Source organism: Dipodomys merriami, unplaced genomic scaffold, assembly GCF_024711535.1.
Source record: "Dipodomys merriami isolate MVZ:Mamm:240054 unplaced genomic scaffold, mDipMer1.0.p SCAF_343, whole genome shotgun sequence".
In the NCBI taxonomy this organism is placed as follows: Eukaryota; Metazoa; Chordata; class Mammalia; order Rodentia; family Heteromyidae; genus Dipodomys; species Dipodomys merriami.
Window position 1 is genome coordinate 786,715 of NW_027204971.1, and position 19,075 is coordinate 805,789.

Here is a 19,075-nt window from a genome sequence, read left to right on the forward strand (position 1 = left end):
GATTTCATTGTCAAATACTACAAGGATATTACTGAAGCAAATACCAAAATGAATGCTGGAACAAGAAAACTGAACAAAGCTACAAGTTTGAAGGGAAGGGATCAGTGTTAAGGGCTATGATAAAAGACAAAATCTTCACCATGTAATTTTTGTTGAATTACTAGCTTTTTAAACATTCTTAGAAAGCAGAACATGATTTTTGAATCTATCCTTTCGGAACCTCTTTAATGAGTGGTTAAAGAAAAAATTATCAAAATGACTGAAAATCCACTATTAGATTAACATTATACTCAAAGTTCCCTTGAGATGCAGGTAAGCTGGATTCCTTTTCTATTAAATTAATGGAATAATCTTCCTTTTGCTTAGTTGGACAGTCCATGACACTTGTTCCAAAACAAGAAAAGATACTGGAGAGAAAAAAAGAGGAAAGAGAGCCAAGGCTGCTGAAATTAGCATATTTCCCATTTGGACTTTAATGGGTTGTGACTACAAAGAATTAGAATTTCATCTTAAGATAATAATTTCAAAATGGATGTGCTAAAGGATAGCTTGGGAATGTAATATTTAATGCTTTGGGATTACTTGAAGACAAAGGTTTACAGCAAACTTTAAATTCCAGAAAAACTGTAATGTTCCAATAAACACCTAGGAGAAATATAATTTAAAAATTCATCTGTTCAAAGCAAATCCTGGCATGAAAGTCTGTGAGTCAGTTATCTCCAAACAGGAAGTGGCACTGTACTTCAATTGGGAGTGGGCTCCCCTTGAGCTAAAGAACTCTGGGATATGTTAATACCCAAGTCCTGAGTTCAAGGCCCATGACTGACAAAAAGAAATTTTAAAGAATTAAATCATTAGGGCTGGAAGAAGACTCAGTGGTAGAGTGCTTGTCTTGCATGCATGAGGTCTTAGGTTCAATTCTTCAGCACCACATAAGCAGAAAAAACTAGAAGTGGCACTGTGGCTAAAGTGGTAGTGCGCTAGCCTTGAGCTGAACAGCTCAGGGACAGCACCCAGACCCAGAGTTCAGGCACCCCTACCAACAACATCATCATCATCAACAACAAATTAAGGCATCAAACAACCTGAAGATATTGTCCAGAATAATGAATGCAGCATTATCCGTTGACATGACTCAGTGACTTGAAACCAAGTTTACCAGGGGAGATGGTGGGCATTTTGTGTGTGTGTCAAAACCTGCAAAATTATTTTCTACTTTCCCAGGGAAGGAGAAAGGAGGAAATGGGGGGGTAGTGAGGTGTTTGGTGGACTTGCCTTTTGGTTCACTGATAGATTTCTGGAGTCAAATTCAGAAAAATTCTGCTTGCAGTCCTAGTTGCCTGGGTAATGACGAAGCCATGTTCTGGAAGTGGTTTTGTCCTGTCCTTGGCCTGGTTCCAACCACGACTGGATAATCCAAGTCCCACTGGAAGACCAAGATGCCTTGAAGACTACTGATCCATTGTGCAGGTGGACCTAACCACAGCCAGAATAGGCAGAAAATGCAATTCCCAGGGCAGCACTGGAAATCTACAGCAGGCAGAGATTTTTTAACATATTTTTATTGTAAAAATACTGTACAGAGGGCTCAGAGTTACAGGACTAGGTAATGAGTAAATTTCCTATACAGCATTGTTACCTCCTCCTTTGTTTTTCTCCTACCATCTTTTCCTTCCCCTCATCTCCAACTCCTCCCTCCTCGACCCCTGCTTGAGATTGTAAATTCATTTTCTGCACAGTGTCCTGTACATCTCATTGAAACAATGGTCAACCTGAATCCCCATTTAAGCATTCTGCTATATCCCTTCCACTCTCCAAATTACAGATATATATATACTTCTTCAGGTGTCTAATGGACATTGCTTATTTCATCTTCAAAGAAGTCTCTCTTTAAGTCTTCAGCCAATTTAGATATTGGACAGTTGTTCCTTTGAGGATGTGTTGTTGGGGTATTTATGATTTTGAGTCCTAAGTATATTTTATATATAAGACTTTGTCTGTTTTATGACTCATGAAGAACTTCTCCCAGTAAGTGGGCTTTTTATTGATCTTGCTGTCTATGAACTTTACCTTGCGGAAGCTCTGCTGTTTCATGCAATCCCATTTGTATAACCTTTCTTTGATTTGTTTTGTTTATCGTTCTCTATTAAGATATATATATATATATATATATATATATATATGTATATGTATATATATATCACCCTGCATGATATATATGATATATAAATATGTATATGGATCTAGCTTTAGTTTTCTACAGGTGTATAACCAATTTTACCAGCACCATTTACTGAAAAGGCTGTCTTTCTTCCATTCTATTTTTTTTAAGCTCCCTTGTCAAAGATTAGGTGGCAATATGTCAGTGTGTTTATTTTTGAGTCTTCAGTCCTATTCATTGGTCCTCAGAACTGTTCTTGTGCCAGTACCAAGCTCTTCTTATTATTGTGGCTTTTTAGTATAGTTTGAAATTTGGAACTGATATTGCTCCAGTGCTCTTCTTTCTTGTAAGAATTGATGAACCTACAGCCAGCATTATACTTAATGGTGAAAAGTTAAAGCCATTTCTCATTAATTCAGGAAAGAGATAAGGATGTCTGCTCTCTCCACTCCTCTTCAACTACTTAGTATTAGAATGCTAGCTGGGACAATAAGAAAAGATGCAAATTTAAAGGGAATCCAAATAGTGAAAGATGAAGTAAAACATAAAAGATTACCAACGGAATAGAATTGAAAACACAGAAACGAACCTACAGTCCCATAGCCATCTAATTTTCGATAAGGGAGATAAAAAATAGAATGGAAGAAAGAAAGCCTCTTCAGTAAATGGGGCTGGCAAAATTCATCAACTATTTGTAGAAAACTCAAGCTAAATCCTTATTTTTCACCCTGCAAAAAATCAACTCCAAATGGATTAAAGACCTCAGAGTCAAAGTAGACATTCTGAAAATATTACAGGATGGAATAGGAGAAACCCAAGGTGTCCTTGGCACAGGCCTAAATTTTCTTAATAGAGACCCAGAAACACAAAAAAAATCAAAAAAAGGTTGGACAAATGGGATTGCATGCAATTGCAGAGCTTCTGCCTGGCCAAGGACATAGCTAGTCAGATCACTAGAAAGCCCACGGATTGGGACAAGATATTCATTTACTAGCCATACAATTTACAAGGGTCTCATATCTAAAATATACTTGGAACTCAAAATATTAAATCCCCCAACAACAAATCCTCAAAGACACAACTGCCCAATAAATAAGTGGGCTAAAGACTTAGAGAGAAACTTCTCTGAAGAAGAAAGAAGGACGGCCAATAGACACATGAAGAAATGCTCAACATCCCTAGCCATAAAAGAAATGCAAATCAAAACAACATTTAGATACCAACTCACCCCAGTTAGAATGGCAAAAATCAAGAACTCTAACAACAACAGATGCTGGAGGGGATGTGGACAGAAGGGAACCTTACTTCACTGTTGGTGGGAAATGTAAACTTGTTCAACCACTTTGGAAATAAGTATGGAGGTTCCTCAAAAGACTTCACATAGAGCTCCCCTATGACCCAGCAATCCCACTTTTGGGCATTTACCCAAATGTTTACAAACAAGACCACACTAATGCTACCAGCACAACTATGTATATTGCAGCATTATTTACCATAGCTAAGATATGGAACCAACCCAGATACCCTTCAGTAGATGAATGGATCAAGAAAATGTGGTATATATATATATACACAATGGAATTCTATGCCTCCATCAGAAAGAATGACATTGCCCCATTTGTTAGGAAATGGAACAACTTGGAAAATATTATAGTAAGTGAAGTAAGCCAGGCACAAAGAAACACAGGTCCCATGGTTTCCCTTATTTGCAATATCTAGTATATGTATGAGTCAAGCGGAAAAAGTCAGATAATGTGATGTTAGGAAAATGAATCCTTAGATAGGTATTTTAATGTTTTTTTTTTGTTTCATGCATGTGTTTCTAACGCATTTATAAGATCATCTCTTTGTTGCTTTTATGTCCCTCCCCCACAGTATAACCTCCACTTTCAATATATTTGATGTCAGTATAACTTGTGGAGGAGATGGGGAAAAAGAAGTCGTTTAAGGATTCAAGTGGACCTGTTGCAACAATGAGAAGTACAAATTGTCATGTCAAAAATTAGCTTTACAATGTCGGTGAGGGGGATGGGAGGAAGGATTGGGTGGGGGTGAGTTGGAGGCTGGGAAGGGAGGTGAAGGGTAAACAAAGGAGGAGCCTGCAATGCTTGGTAAGAAATGTATGCATTATCTTGCCCATGTAATTGTAACCCCTCTGTACAGTATGTTCACAAATAAAATAAAAATTAAAAAAAAAACATGGGTACTCCACCTCTTTTTGGTTCAATCACTTCTAACCTCAAAGATATACTTTGCTAACAAAATGCTTAGAGGAAACCGCAGAATACTTCACTTTTATCTTCTCTTTTAAGACTTTCTTTAGATACCATATCAGGATCAGTGAAGTTATTCTTTCAAAAATTATTTCAATAGATTATCTTTATCTTGGTCTTGCATTTGCTCAGAAGGATGTATGGAAAAGAATAGAGTTAAATCATCCATACCTTGGATGACAGTGTCTGTTACAAAAGGACAATTCTCCTATGTCCTATGTCTCTGTCCTTCTCTTAGCCTTGCGTAATTTCCAACTAATCACAGATTCTTGGCTTCAAGTCTAGTGAAGGTGAAGGACTATAAGTCCTTCCCCACTGCTACATCTTCATGGTTTCTCTTTTAAAACTCTTTTATTTAGATGTGGAATTTATTTTCATGTCTTCATTCAATCCATTCTAAATTGTAGTGAGCTAAATAGGCTCTGTAAAATCACTTTAGGTAGCAAAAATATTAAGACAATATATCAAAAAGTTTGGCCTCCCTCCATTGCTGAAGCCAATATGCTTAGCTAGGGCTTCTAAGAACGCGTTTTCTTGCCTTTTCAATTTGCTCAATTCTTTTCTGATCCCAAAACTTTTTGGCTTATGTAATAAGAGAAGTCTTCACTATCTCAACTTAATAAGGATATTATATTTTTGAGCTACTAAGAAATGTGAAATCATTGGTTTCAAGCATCTAATCAGGTTTTTTTCTGTAGTTCAGTGCTTCACTTGCAAAAACATTGTAGAACGTATTACAAACATTTTTGAGTGCACTTTTTCCCTAATATTTTGACCCAAATTATCTTTTTCAGAGAATTACTGTTTGGTAATTAAAGTCAATACACAAATTTTGATTTTTTTTTAAGAACGTTGAATTTAAATTCCACTACAACCTTGTTTCACACAGGGAGTAGATTTCCTGTGTAAGGACAATTCTCAAGGGAATTTACAGGACTTATAACAAGGGTTCTGAGGTTTGTTTGTTTAGTATGAAAATGAGCCATCTTCCCCCACTTTGCTCCCTCTCAGTTAAGTCTCCATTGATTATTTTGCATGAAAGCCTATTTTCCCAAGAAATTTTAAATTTTCATAATAGGCTAAGTTGTTAAAAAGTTTGAACAAATTAAAATTTACCTGTCATAATTTTTGGGGGGTGTCCAGTCGTGGGGCCGAACTCTGGGCCTGGGCGCTGTCACTCAGCTCTTCAGCTCAAGGCTAGCGCTCTACCACCTGAGCCACAGCACCACTTCCGGCTTTTTTTTCTTTTTGCTTATGTGGTGCTGAGGAATTGAACCCAGGGCCTCAGGCATGCAAGGCAAGCGCTCTTACCACTGAGCCACCTTCCCAGCCAAACCTGTCATAATTTTAAAACTCTTTTGAAATTCCTTTATTAGAACCACAAGTTCATCAATCCTAACTCCACCTTTAATATCAAAAACAGTTAACATGTTGTTTTCATGATATAGTGTCCATGAAACTACTATTTTCCAGTGGCTTTGTTATGCATATATATAACCTTATAATCTGATGCTAAGCAAAATGAATGCCAAGATATGGAAACAGAGAGTATTATTTGCGATTGTTGTTTTTAATGTACTATGTGATTTCCATTTTCTTTTGGGGTTTCCCCTATGCTTTTTTCCCTGCTGTATTTGATTTTGATAGCCTGTGTATTGTGTATATATTTACCTTAATTAGGGAAGGGAAGAGGAACAACAAAATGGTGAGACAAAGGACAAAGGCAAACCAATGCAATAGCAATACTCACAAAACAATATGTTGGAAATGTACATTACAACTTGTGAGGGGTACTGGGGTGAAGGAAAACTGTGAAGAAAATGAGGGAAGGGGTAACAAGTTTGAAAAGTTATGTATTCACTACCATAAAATTACTGTAACCCCACTGTACATCACTTTGACAATAAAATTAAATTTAAAAAATAAGCTGCATGAAATAAAATTTCACTGTATTGGTAAAGTACATATTACTCTTTATGTAGTAACTTTTAAAAAATCCATACTTTTGGTGTCTAATTTGAATTAATTACCCCTTTTTAATCAGAGGACCATCAACTTGAATGCTATCCGACTAGACAATATTTTCACAATATACTTACCAATATTTTGAAAAAAGAATAAATAAAGTACTTTCTCATACTAAAAGCGAAAACAGTTTAATTCTATGGAAACAAATAACTTGTAAAATAAATAAGTTGTTAAGAAGACAGAATATATGTGTTCGTCAACATTCCAATGACTAGTAATTACTCATTTTCAAATTCTGAAGATTCCATACCTGAGAGATTCAAAACAATACAGGCTTGCATGTTATGTAATTCTGCAATAGATGCATTTTCCAATGGGGTGTTACAGATTGAGAGACAACAGAAAAATAACCATGTTCTGCTAGAGGATAAAACTATGTAGCATCAGTAATAATTAATTCTTCAAGAGTAAGCAATTGTTTATCACAATAAGCTATTATTTTTATGACCACCAGTACCAATATTTATGATATAGAGTCATCCTAGCCCAAAATTCTCCAACTTTTACAGTGCATCACAAACTTCCCTTAATTCATATGATGAATAGCTTATCTCTATTGTGAAAAAATACAACTCTGCTAATGTGATGCCATTCATGTTCTGGTAAGAACACCACAATAAACTGGGTTGCATCATTTTCCCCCCACTGGTATTTTTGAGGTCAGAACATTTGCAAATATTACTTATATTTATAATTTTTAGCTATCATATAAATTCTGGATGCTAAGATTGGAACATTACAGTTGAAAGCCCACCCAGGCAAGAATATTCCCTAGATTCTTATCTCCAATAAACTTCTCAGCAAAAGCCAGACGCAAGTGGCACTGAGGTTGAAGTGGTAGGGCACGAGCCTTGAGCATAAACAAGCTCAGAGACAGTGTCCAGGCACAGAGTAAAAGCCCTAGGACAAACCAATAAAACAAAAACAAAAATTAAATCAAACCCCAAATGTAACATTTTTCTCAGTGTATACAGTAGCAAATAATTAAGGAAATTGCTTCCTGTGTTACATACAGGTAGAAGAAAGAAGATGTCACACGATTATTCTCTTCAAACCATGTTATACCAAAGACTCCAAAAATTTCTCTTATTCTAAATTTATAAATTAATATCATCAATTTGTTGGCAACTCTATCTACAACGTTCACATTATCATTTCATACATGAACTGTTGGAATTATCTATTAACTAAGTTTTTGAAAGAATATTCTAGGCACATAGAATGCAAAATCATTTGTGAATGTCAATTAAACCCTCTACTTAAAAACAATTTTGTAGAATCCTATAGAATATAAAATTACAAACAAAACCAAAATATTTTAAATCTAAATTCTAATTTAGCAAGATCTTCAAAATCCTTCATTAGACGAACTTTGCTATTTTTCCAAGCTTAAGCTTGTGTAATTCTTCATCATTTCTTTGGGTTACAACAGAATGATGATAACTTATTTTTTCAAATTTTGGATGGGAATCATGAGTCATTTTGCATCTAGGAATGTTCTGTAATAAAGAGAGAATTTAAAACACAAGTGAGGATTAAGTATGAGTTGCATTTCAACAGGAAATTTGACTTCTCAAAACATAATGACAAAATTGGCCCAAGTGTCCAACTATGTATTCCTTTCTTATTTGTTTTGTTTTATTAAGACAAAATTATACACCTTGGTCCAGGGAAGGTATCACTATGAAATTCCATTCTCTAATCTCCTGTCTTAATCTCAGTGCTAGAATTCTAAGCTTGTATCACATTGCCATGCCATAGTTTCTTGGTTTATTTAATCTAGATATAGACTACCAATTCTGAACTTCTCCAGTGATATTATACACCAGAGTGACTGCTTAGACTTTATCTACTATTTTCAAAGATGTTCTAACATTTGATACAGGATATGAACATTTTCAGATGCACCTGCCAGATCTCTGATTCATTCCTCCATGGATCTGATCCCTTTAATAATGATTATTGATTCTTACTATCTCTGATCCCTACCAATGTAATATTCTCAAACTTATTTGAAGGAAGTTCATTTGTGGACTTTCAAATATTAAAAATTATCACTTGATTCTAGTCTTGTTCAGGACATATATTTATTGTTTTCTAACTTTTCTACACATTCTGAGAGTTGTTTCATTTGTGTATTTGTGTGTGCATATATAAGTGCCTCTGGGTGTATGTGTATGTTTGTATGTATATATGCAAAAGCCTCAAGCTTTTATTCAGCAATCTTGCTCATGACTGATATTCCATCAATTGAGCCATTCTTCCAATCCAGATTTTGACTGCTTAAATTTATATACTGTTGCAAAGAGAGTGTTCTGCCCAGGCTGGATGCCAATAGAACTTCCCAGACTCCTTTACATTCTTAGGTTTTATTTCTCCAGGAGTATCAACTTTTAAACAACAAACATTTTTGTGAGGGTAATGTCTAAGCTGTAGCCCATATTTTTAACACAAGAATTCTTTTTTTTTTGTTTTGGTGGGGTTACTGGTCATGGTGCCTGAACTCTGGGCCTGAGCTCTGTCCCTCAGCAATTCAGCTCACGGCTAGCCCTCTACCACTTGAGTCACAGGGCCAATTTTGGCTTTTTTATTTTTTGCTTAAGTGCTAATGAGGAATCGAACCAAGGGCCTCATGCATGCGATGCAAGCTCTGTACCTCTGAGACACCTTTCAGCCCTAACTAAAGAATTCTTATAAAGATAGATGAACAGACACATTACACATCTTGAGTGTTAACTGTTAGGAATGTGATCGTAAGCTGGGTCATGGTGAGATATGAGGATTGAGGTTCAAAGCCAGCCCCGGTAGGAAAGTCCCAGAGACTCTTTTCTCAAATTAACTAAAAGAAAACTGGAATTGGCACTGTGGATCAAGTGGTAGAGCATTAGCTTGAGCTGAATAGCAGAGAGACAGCTCGCAGGCCGAGAGTTCAAATCCCAAGATCACCCCCAACAACTATATATATATAAATGTGTGTGTGTGTGTGTGTGTGTTTGTGTCTGTGTGTCTGTGTGTCTGTGTGTGTGTGTTTAAAGAAAAAAAAAGAAATGAGATCTTAGCCACCAGTTTATTGCTAGCATAATCCCTGCTCTCACAAGATGGACATTTCTCCAGTTAAATCCATGCTTTTATATCTGACTTGCATTGAAAACCGAATAATTCTTCCATTGTACTTTCTACAAAGTTGCATGATTAGCAAGCATGATTTAGAATGGGAGTGGCCTCATACTTCATGTTCCACATAGGAGTCTTGCTTTCTGTATATCACTCTCATAAATCTACATACTGGACTTGGCTTTATTGTTTCAATGTTGCTTATTTGTAGTCTTCTATACTGTATGGAACCCTTATGCTTAAACACAGAACTTCTCTTTCTCCTATTATTGCTATTGTTTCCTTACTGTTAGCTCATGCACACTTGGGAAATAATGAACAGCACGTACACTCACAAAAAGAATGTTCTGAAAACCTTCTTCCCATTTAAAATTCGCCTTAACTTACAGAGAACTTACAAAGTTTGAACTAGATGTACTCATGTATAATATATTTATAAGCAATATAAATTTCATATTTTCTCTTTACTAAATTGTCTCTGAAATACGTTTTACCTCAGGTCCATAGGTGTACTAGTCTTATTTCAGTGAAGCCAGAAAACATTCACTATACCTCAAGCAGCACCATCGATTGTTACTGGAAGTAACTGTTACTGGATGTGGAAACTGACCCCAGGAGAGGAATGGAACATAGAGGAAAAACAAAGTTCAAGTTACGTTGTGCTTTCCTTTTTACTGTACAAGAAAAGTATCCCAAGGCTTGAAGGAAACTCTGTCCCTGGCTTTTTGAGTGTGTTCTTTACTCATATAATTTTTTTTCTGTAAACTTCTAGTTCATAGTGTTACAAAAAGAAATAATGTACCATTTGAAGGCCAGTATAGAACAAAAGGAAATAACATTGTTTTAAAAGTGTTCTCCTGCAAAGGAACAAAGACATAGAGGTTTTAATGTGTCTTATAGATGGATATTTCACCCCTGAGATGATTCTCGATGCAGGACTCAGTTATCAATTCCTTTGGTCTGGTTCTGAGTTCTCCAGAGCAACAAGGATTCCAAAAAAGCAGGATCCAGTCAATATAATCAGCAAAAGAAGCCTCTTCTCTGACCAGTTCACCTTTAAAGAGGGCCCCAAAGAAAAATCTGGGATTTTTATTTGCTTGTTGGTTTAGTTTGTGCTAGTCCTGGGACTTGAACCCAGAGGCTGGATCCTGTCCCTGAACAGTTGTCTTTCCTGCCCATCTGCCCCCAAAGCTAGTAATCTACTGTTTGAGCCAAAACTCCACTTCTGGTTTTTTGGTGTTCAATTTGCGATGAGTTTGACAGACTCTCCTGCCTGGTTTGGCTTTGAATTAAGATAGTAAGAAAGCTAAGTGACATCAACTGTATAGACTTCTCTTTTGAAACAAAAAATATTAGATGAAGTTTATTGTAAAGCTAGTATTTGACAATTTTTAAAGGAAGAGAATATGTCTAGCAAAGAAGCCATAACTTAAATAACTCAGCAAAATTAGGTGCACTGAATCATTTTGAAATTATTTTTTCTGCTTGGGAAGATTATTGATCTTGTCCTTCCTTTTGGGGAAACATTTTGTTAGTTGTGGGGCTTGAACTCTGATCCTGGGCACACTCCCACAGCTCTTCAGCAAAAATTGAGTGCTCTACCGCTTAAGCTACAGCACCACTTCTGGGTTTCAGGTGGTTAATTGAAGATAAGGGTCTCATGGACATTCCTGACCAGTCTGTCTTTGAACCACAATTCTCTGGTTTCCTGAATAGCTAGGATTCCAGGCGTGATCCACCAGCACCCAGCTCATATTTGCATTTATGTGCACTGAATGACACTATGTAGACAAATAATGGAAATTTGAATCAAATGATGGCATTGCAGCTTTTCAGAAAATTTGAGGTAATAATAAATATGTCCTCCTTTTCCATGTTGTTTCATTAATGACTCATGAGCTATGGGACCCTTAATTAGCATTCTCTGCCGTCTGTGTAGGTGTATTTAGTATCAGGAAATGTTCATAGAGAAATATAGAAAGACTGAGATTTTTAGAAAGCAAAGAAGTTAAGGTAAGAAAAAACAGCACAGAAGGAGATACATGTATTACACAGAGATTAAGAAGTAGCCTAAGAGATTTAGAATGCTAAAGGTAATGCGGAATAAGACTAGTTGATAACTATTTGTTCAATAACCAAAAATGGTTCTCTATAAACGTTTCTGGTATACATTAGTAACTTTCATTTATTCATTAACTCTGGAGTTATTCCTTCTCTTTTGTCACAACTGTTAATTTGCTTTTGCCGTTGTGGTGCCATGAATAACCAAAAATATTTCCAAATCTCACTTAGACTACACTTCTCATTGTGATTAGCAGAGACCATTCAAAAATCTGGAATCTGAATTTCCAGAATTAATCTTCACCTGACATCTAAGCACATTCAAGACATTAATTGCTCTGACCTAATGAACAAAACTTTTTTTCAACACAATATCCTAATATAAGAAAAAGTACATGAATTATGGACTATTGTCAGGTGTCAGTATGGCAGGAGCAATTATATATTCCAAGTATGGGTTCTTTATTTTGCATTTACTAATTAAATGATTTTTGGTTTGGGTTTTTTTTTTTTGCTTTTTTGCTCAAGGCAATCACTGTACCACTTGAGGCACAGCACCATTTCCAGTGTTTTTCTGTTTATGTGGTACTGAAGAATTGAATTCAGGGTTTCATGCATGCTAGGCAATCATCATATCATGAAGCCACATTCCCAGATCCCTAAATGACTTTCTTAAGTTAACATTACATTTTCATTCAGTAACAATGTACCATAATATTGGCCAGGTGCTAGAAAATAATGTAGAAAAGAATACAATATAATAAATCCAGTAAGGCTAGATGGAAAATGAATAACCCTGACAGTCTTGCAAGGGCTCAGAGGGCTGATCTCATGGAGATGTATCAACACGCTGAACGAGACAGCTCCCTACCCACAGCCCACCTCCAGAATGAGTGGGCCATCTTGGGTTCCAGCTACCTGGGGACGTTGGCCCACCTCCTACAGCACCCATTCTACCCATTCCTGAGAGCGACAGTAAGAGAGAGAGAGAGAGAGAGAGAGAGAGAGAGAGAGAGAGAGAGAGAGAGAGAGACAGAGAGAGACAGAGAGAGACAGAGAGAGACAGAGAGAGACAGAGAGAGACAGAGAGAGAGGGAGAGAGGGAGAGAGGGAGAGAGAGAGAGAGAAAATCAGAATTACACTTAAATCGGGTGCCAGTGGCATAAAACTCTAATCCTAACTACACTGGAGGCTGAGATATGAGGATCATGGTTCATAGACAGCCCTGGAGGAACGTGTTTGAGAATCTTATCTCCAAAGAACCACCAGAAAACTGGAAGTGGCACTGTGGGATCAAGTGATAAAGTGCTAGCCTTGAGCTGAGGAGCTCGGGAACAATGCCCAATCCTAGAGTTCAAGAACCACGATTGAAAGAAGTGGACTTCCCACCACAAGAAGTGGACTGAATAGCACCCATTGTCCTAGGGAGCATGGTAGAGAAGTCAGGCCGAGCTTCCTGTGAACTTGAGGTCATAAGTAGGTCATCTGGCTTCTCTGTGCCTCGGTTTCCCCAGCTGCAAAATTGAACAAAGTGAAGGATCCCCTTCCTCATTGGGATAGGGTAGTAATGAAAGAGAGCCATGTTTTGGTTCATAATCCCACACCTGTTGCATGATTAATAACAGGCCCCACCTGAGCCCTTTCTGGTATCTTCCTGTCATATGCTCACAGAATTGCCAAAACCTTATCTGAAGGCCATTCCCTCTCTTTTCCAGAGATTGTTCTGTATAAATCCCTTGTTTCCTCACAATTGTCCTGTGAGGAGACTGAGGTCCAATGGTTGAGGCCCTACCAAGAGCTTCACCTGTGGTCAAGAATCTGCTGCTATGGACTGAGTTTAGGATAATCCATCTTAACCGATGACTGAGCATGACACCACATGTCTACCATCCCAATTACAGAGGACCAGGCCTGGTGGAGCATACCTTTCACAGGAGGTCCGTGATCCAGCCCAGCCTGAGCATATTTGTAGTTTCTATCTCAGAAATCCTCAAGACAGAAAGGTGGCTCATCAGCACCATGGAGAGGAAACAAGCAGGGGGGTCATGGTGCACCCAGAGGGGTGTTTGACCCGGGGTAGGTGGTTGTTGGGACAGAAACTCACCTGTGCTGCTGGGAGAAGCTGTTGGCAGCTGCTCCAATTGGGGCAGCAGCTATAGCGCCAGCATTATGGACACATGGGCCCAGAACAGAAGACTAGGGGCAGGGACCAGGTCTGGGATTTAGGCCGGCTGGCAGCTAGACATTGATTGAGGTTTGAAACCTGGCACTGCGTGAAGGGAGGGGAAGGGTCAGGTGGGGTGGGAGCATCAATTTTCTACTATATTCCAAAATCACCTCGAGTCTCTTCCTCAGGACTGAGTCCCTTCTACCTTCCTGAACTGCTGGTAGTGGTGTAAACTAACAGGGAATCCCAGTGCTACCTGGCAGCATGGAATGTGGGCATGGCCACCATTCTTGTATCCCATTGGTCAGAAAGAAGCATGAAAGAATGGGGGTGTGGCAAGAATCCTGTGAAGCAAGTAGCATGGGTGGAGTCAAGATGACAGTGGTTCTCCCAGCCTTTTTCCCAGGAAATTCTGTCCAATTCAGTTGGAGAGAAGAGGGTGACCTGCTTTAACTGGATGGCTACACAGATTGTTGTATAGTTCTGTTTGTTGCTAGTCCCAGACTTTGAACTTAGGATCTGGGCACAGTTCATGAGCTGTTTTTCCTCAAGGCTGGTCCTCTACACTAGAGCCACAAGGTTTCTGGCTTTGTTGGCACTGAAGTTGGAAGGGGTCTCAAGAATTTTCCTGCTTAGGGTGACTTTGACCATGATCCTCTATTCACAGCCTTGTAAGTATCAAGAAGGACTGCTGAGAGCCACTGGTGCCTGCCTAATCATTGGCCTTGTTGATGTTCTTGGACAGACTGGTGAGTTCCCGATCCTTGGGTTGAAGTGGTGGGAGCTGGAGCCCACAATTCAAATCCTGGTCGTGCCACCTTCAAATGGTAGGAGATCCTAAGAAACTTGTTCCTATCCATATGATTACCAATGTAATGTGATGTAAGTCATGATTGAACGAACAGTTCTTGAATGATTCTAGGATAAAATTATACACAATTATATTACACGACACTGATTGATTTTAGTTAATATTTTATTAAGCATTTAAGCAATCACATTCATCAAATGGAGGCATAATGAAATACCTAAGAATTGGGCCTCAAATACTATAAAGGTGAGTTTTTTCTACCAGGACTGGGATTGGAACTCATAGTCTGGAAAACTCTGTTGCACTGTGTGGGAAGAGGAAGCTTGCTTCCTTAAAGTCAAGAAATTCAAGTCTGTTCCTTAGGCTTGAAAACGATCACCAGCACTAGAAAACACCCTATTCATGTACAATTTACATATATGTTTTATATTTTTATACATATGTTGACTCCTTATTGCATTCAGAGTACTTATTTTATTTTTTGTTTTATTCATGTATTGACCATTTATTGTATTGACTATTATAGCACATAAAACATTGACTACATAGGATATAGGTCTACAGATGTATTCCACTTCATACCTGACACACAGAAGATTCACAGTAAAGGAAACCATGTGTCACCATCATCTTCTTACTCCACGATTCATTGTTTGGGAGTACTGACATCTGAACTCATGGCCTACAAGGCCAAATTCATGAATGGGTGAGTGCAAACATGCCATCCTGGGGGAAATTGAGGTGCAGGTTGTTCCCAGGACCTGAGAAACCCAGGGGTTAACCAAAGAAGAACAGATTGACATGTAGATGGCAGTATGCTAATATATGTGTGTGTGTGTGTGTGTGTGTGTGTGTGTGTGTGTGTGTGTGTGTGTGTGTGTGTTATAGAGTGCCAGAGATGTTTATACATTATTCAGTTATATAGACTATATTCCTACCAATTCCTGGGTATTTATTATGCGTCCATGTAATTAATGTTATTGTTTTCATCGTTAAATATTAATGAAAGCACTCAGTGTCCTGAAATTATTGTGTTCCTGTAAGTAATAATATTCTTTTAATGCTTCATAAATATTAAATAAAATCAATCAGCCTTCTGAAATGATGCTGTTTAATTTTATAGGATCATCATTCACGATCAACTCATTCAACTGTGACATTGACAAAATTCCAGTGTTATGCCTTTGGATGAGAACCAGTTTATTAGTACTTCCTGCCATTGGTTGGTGTCAGTATGGGGATTTGAAATGAGGGCCTATGTTGCCACGTGAGCCTATGGCTTCCTTGATTGTCTGCCAGCCTTCAGAAATGCAAGGTGAAGTCCCCTTTGCAACAGTGTCGTTCAGACCCAGAAGGGTCACTGTGCAAAGGAAGAAAACATAAAAGGCCACATTTTTTCTGTGCATTGTTTTCCCTGCAACACGTGGGGGTGTAGAATCCCAGAAGCACCTGTGTGTCCAGTGGCTGCACCCCATCTTAGTGTGATCAAAGCTGAGGCAGTGTTGTCACGACCTGAGTTCAAGACCCATGCTGAGAAAAAAATTAACTCCCTGGATTGCAATTCACATAGTTTATTCTTACAGGCTTTGGATTGTAACTCAGGCTCTGGGTAAATCTGCAGCAACGTGCATAAAGGGGAAGATCACCTTTCATGAAAATAAAAAAGTCAGGTCTGTTCCCTAGTCCTGAATTCAAGACCCAGACCTGGAAACCATAATATTTCTATATATTGTAAAAATAGGATTTATACTTACCTATAGATGTTCAGTCCATACATGTTTGGTGGGGTTGTTCCTTGTATCTTCTGTTTTATTCATTTATGTACTCAATGTGTTTATTACATTCATGACAACCTATCACAGAACATCTAGATTTGTAGAAATGTTCTCTCTCATGCCTTACCCCCAGGATTCTCAGAGAAAAGGAATAAAAGTTTCACACTCTCCTTCTTACTCCACGATCCGCTTGTTGATAGTGCTGGTATCTGAACTCATGGCAGAGCAAAACAAATTGGCCAATCAGTCAAGGTGATCATATGAACCTGTGAGCAACTAAGGAGTGTGGCCAATCCCAGAATATGACATTGATCCCAAGGGTGGACCACTATAGTCAGAAATTCATAATTTAAACAAAGGATCTATATTGACATATATGTTTGGTTAGCATCTTGGGTTCAGTGCAATTATTCTCCTTATTTTGTCTCTAATTCATGGAGGTATTGTGTATTTTAATAAGTATGGTGACTGCTATGACAGTGCTGACATGGATGAGAACCCATTACCAAGGTTACAGTGTTGTCCATGCATTCTCCATCATATTTGTGACCCAGGACTTTCACAGGAGAGGATAAAAGGCACAACGACTGGCTTCTGACATCAGTATGAATCTTTTGTCAGTGCTGGGATTTTTAGTTTCTGACATCAATATGAATCTTTTGTCAGTGCTGGGATTTTTAGCTGAGGTCTGGGTAATTCTGTTGCACTGTGGGAGAAGGGGAAGCTCGCCATCCTTGAAGAGTAGAATGTCAGGCCTGTGGCAGGGCCTGATTTGAAGACCCAGCACTGGACAAAATAACAAGCCCACCTTTTTAAAACATAAGATTTTTCTTTACTTACAGGTGTGGTATGCATCTTGCATTCAGTGCAGTTATTCCTTCTATTTTGTGTCTTTTTCATGGATGTATTGTGTATTTTATTGTGTATGGGGTGACAGATATAACTGTGCTGACATGGATGACAACCTATTCCCATGGCTAAGAGTAGCCTATATAGCATTCTCCATCCTCAATGAGACCCAGGACATTCACAGGACAGGAAAACCTGTGCCACCATAGGCTTCTCACATCAGAATAAATCTTTTGGTAGTGCAGGAATTTGAACTCAAACCTAGCAGGCCCAATTGGTGAATGTGTCATGGTGAGCACACCAGGCTTTGAGCCACTAAGGAACTAGGCCATTCCTGGGACCTGAGATGGAGCTCTGGTGGGGGCCAATATAGTCATAAATTCATAATTAAATAGAGGATCTATATTTCCAAACATGGGTGGGCGGCATCTTGCGTTTGGTGTAGTCATTCTCTTTGTTTTATGTCTTATTCATTGATGTATTGTGTATTTCCTTGAGTATAGGATGACAAATATAACTGTGGTGAACTGGATGACAACATATTCCCATGAGTATAGAGTTGCATATACATTCTCCTTCCTAGCTAAGCCCAAGAACTTGCACAGTACAGGAAAACAGGTGCAAGGACTGGCTTCTTACATCAGGGTGAATTTTTGGCAGTGCTGGGATTCAAACTTTGGGCCTAGGAGGCCCAAGTGCCCAATGGGTCCACGTGATCACACCAGACTGTGAGCCACTAAGGAGCTGGGCCGTTCCCAGGAACTGAGATCGAGCCCCAGGGAGGCCAAAATAGTCCTCAATGATCATTGAAACATGGGATGTATATTCACATCCGTGTGTGGACTGCATCGTGCATTGAGTGTAGTTATTCTCTTTATTTTGTATGCTATTCATGGGTGTATTGTGTATTTTCTTGAGTATATGATGACAGGAATAACTGGTATGACATGGATAACAACTTATTCCCATGGCCACAGGGTGGCTCAAGCATTGTGCATCCTAGCTGAGATCCAGGACTTGCACAGAAAGAAAACAGGTGCAATGATTGACTTCTGACATCAAGATAAATATTTTGGCAGGGCAGGGAATCTGAACTCGGTGCCTAGCAGGACCAAGTGGCGAATTTGTCCACATGAGCACACCAGCCTTTGGAACCTGCGATTGAGCCCCCCTCCCAGAGGAGAGCGGGGAGCACAGCAGTCATCCATTCATAAGCTGAAGGTAGTATGCATGTATAGAGTAGGAGAGATGGTAACCTGTGGTGGAATCCAATCTGCATGAATACAGATTCTTGGATCTTTACTGATGCCTCCATTTCATGACTGTGATGATTATTGTCATGCTTCATCAACTTCTTTACAAATAATCGATACTCCATGAGTCTTGCCTATCATTTCCTACTTGCATCATGCACAAACTACTCATTCAAGGATGAGATCAATCACATTCCATTACTCTTCCCAGGCCAGAAACTAGTACCTCAAGATCTCCCGCCATTCCCCGCATAGGGGGACTGAATTCAAGCCTCAGGCACAGAAAAGATTCTCCATATATAATTTTTTGGGGGCCACTTGTGGGCCTAAACTCTGGGCCTGGGCGCTGTCCCTCAGTTCATCATCTCAAGGTAGTGCTCTACCACTTGAGCCACAGCGCCACTGCCGGCTTTTTTTTCTGCTTATGTGGTGCTGAGGAATTGAGCCCAGGGCCTCATGCATGCAAGGCAGGAGCTCTACCACTGAGCCACCTTCTCAGCCCTCCTTATATATATATTTTAAAGATAGTATTTATATGTCCTTACAGATGTTCAGTCCATATTGTGTTTGGTGTGGTTATTTA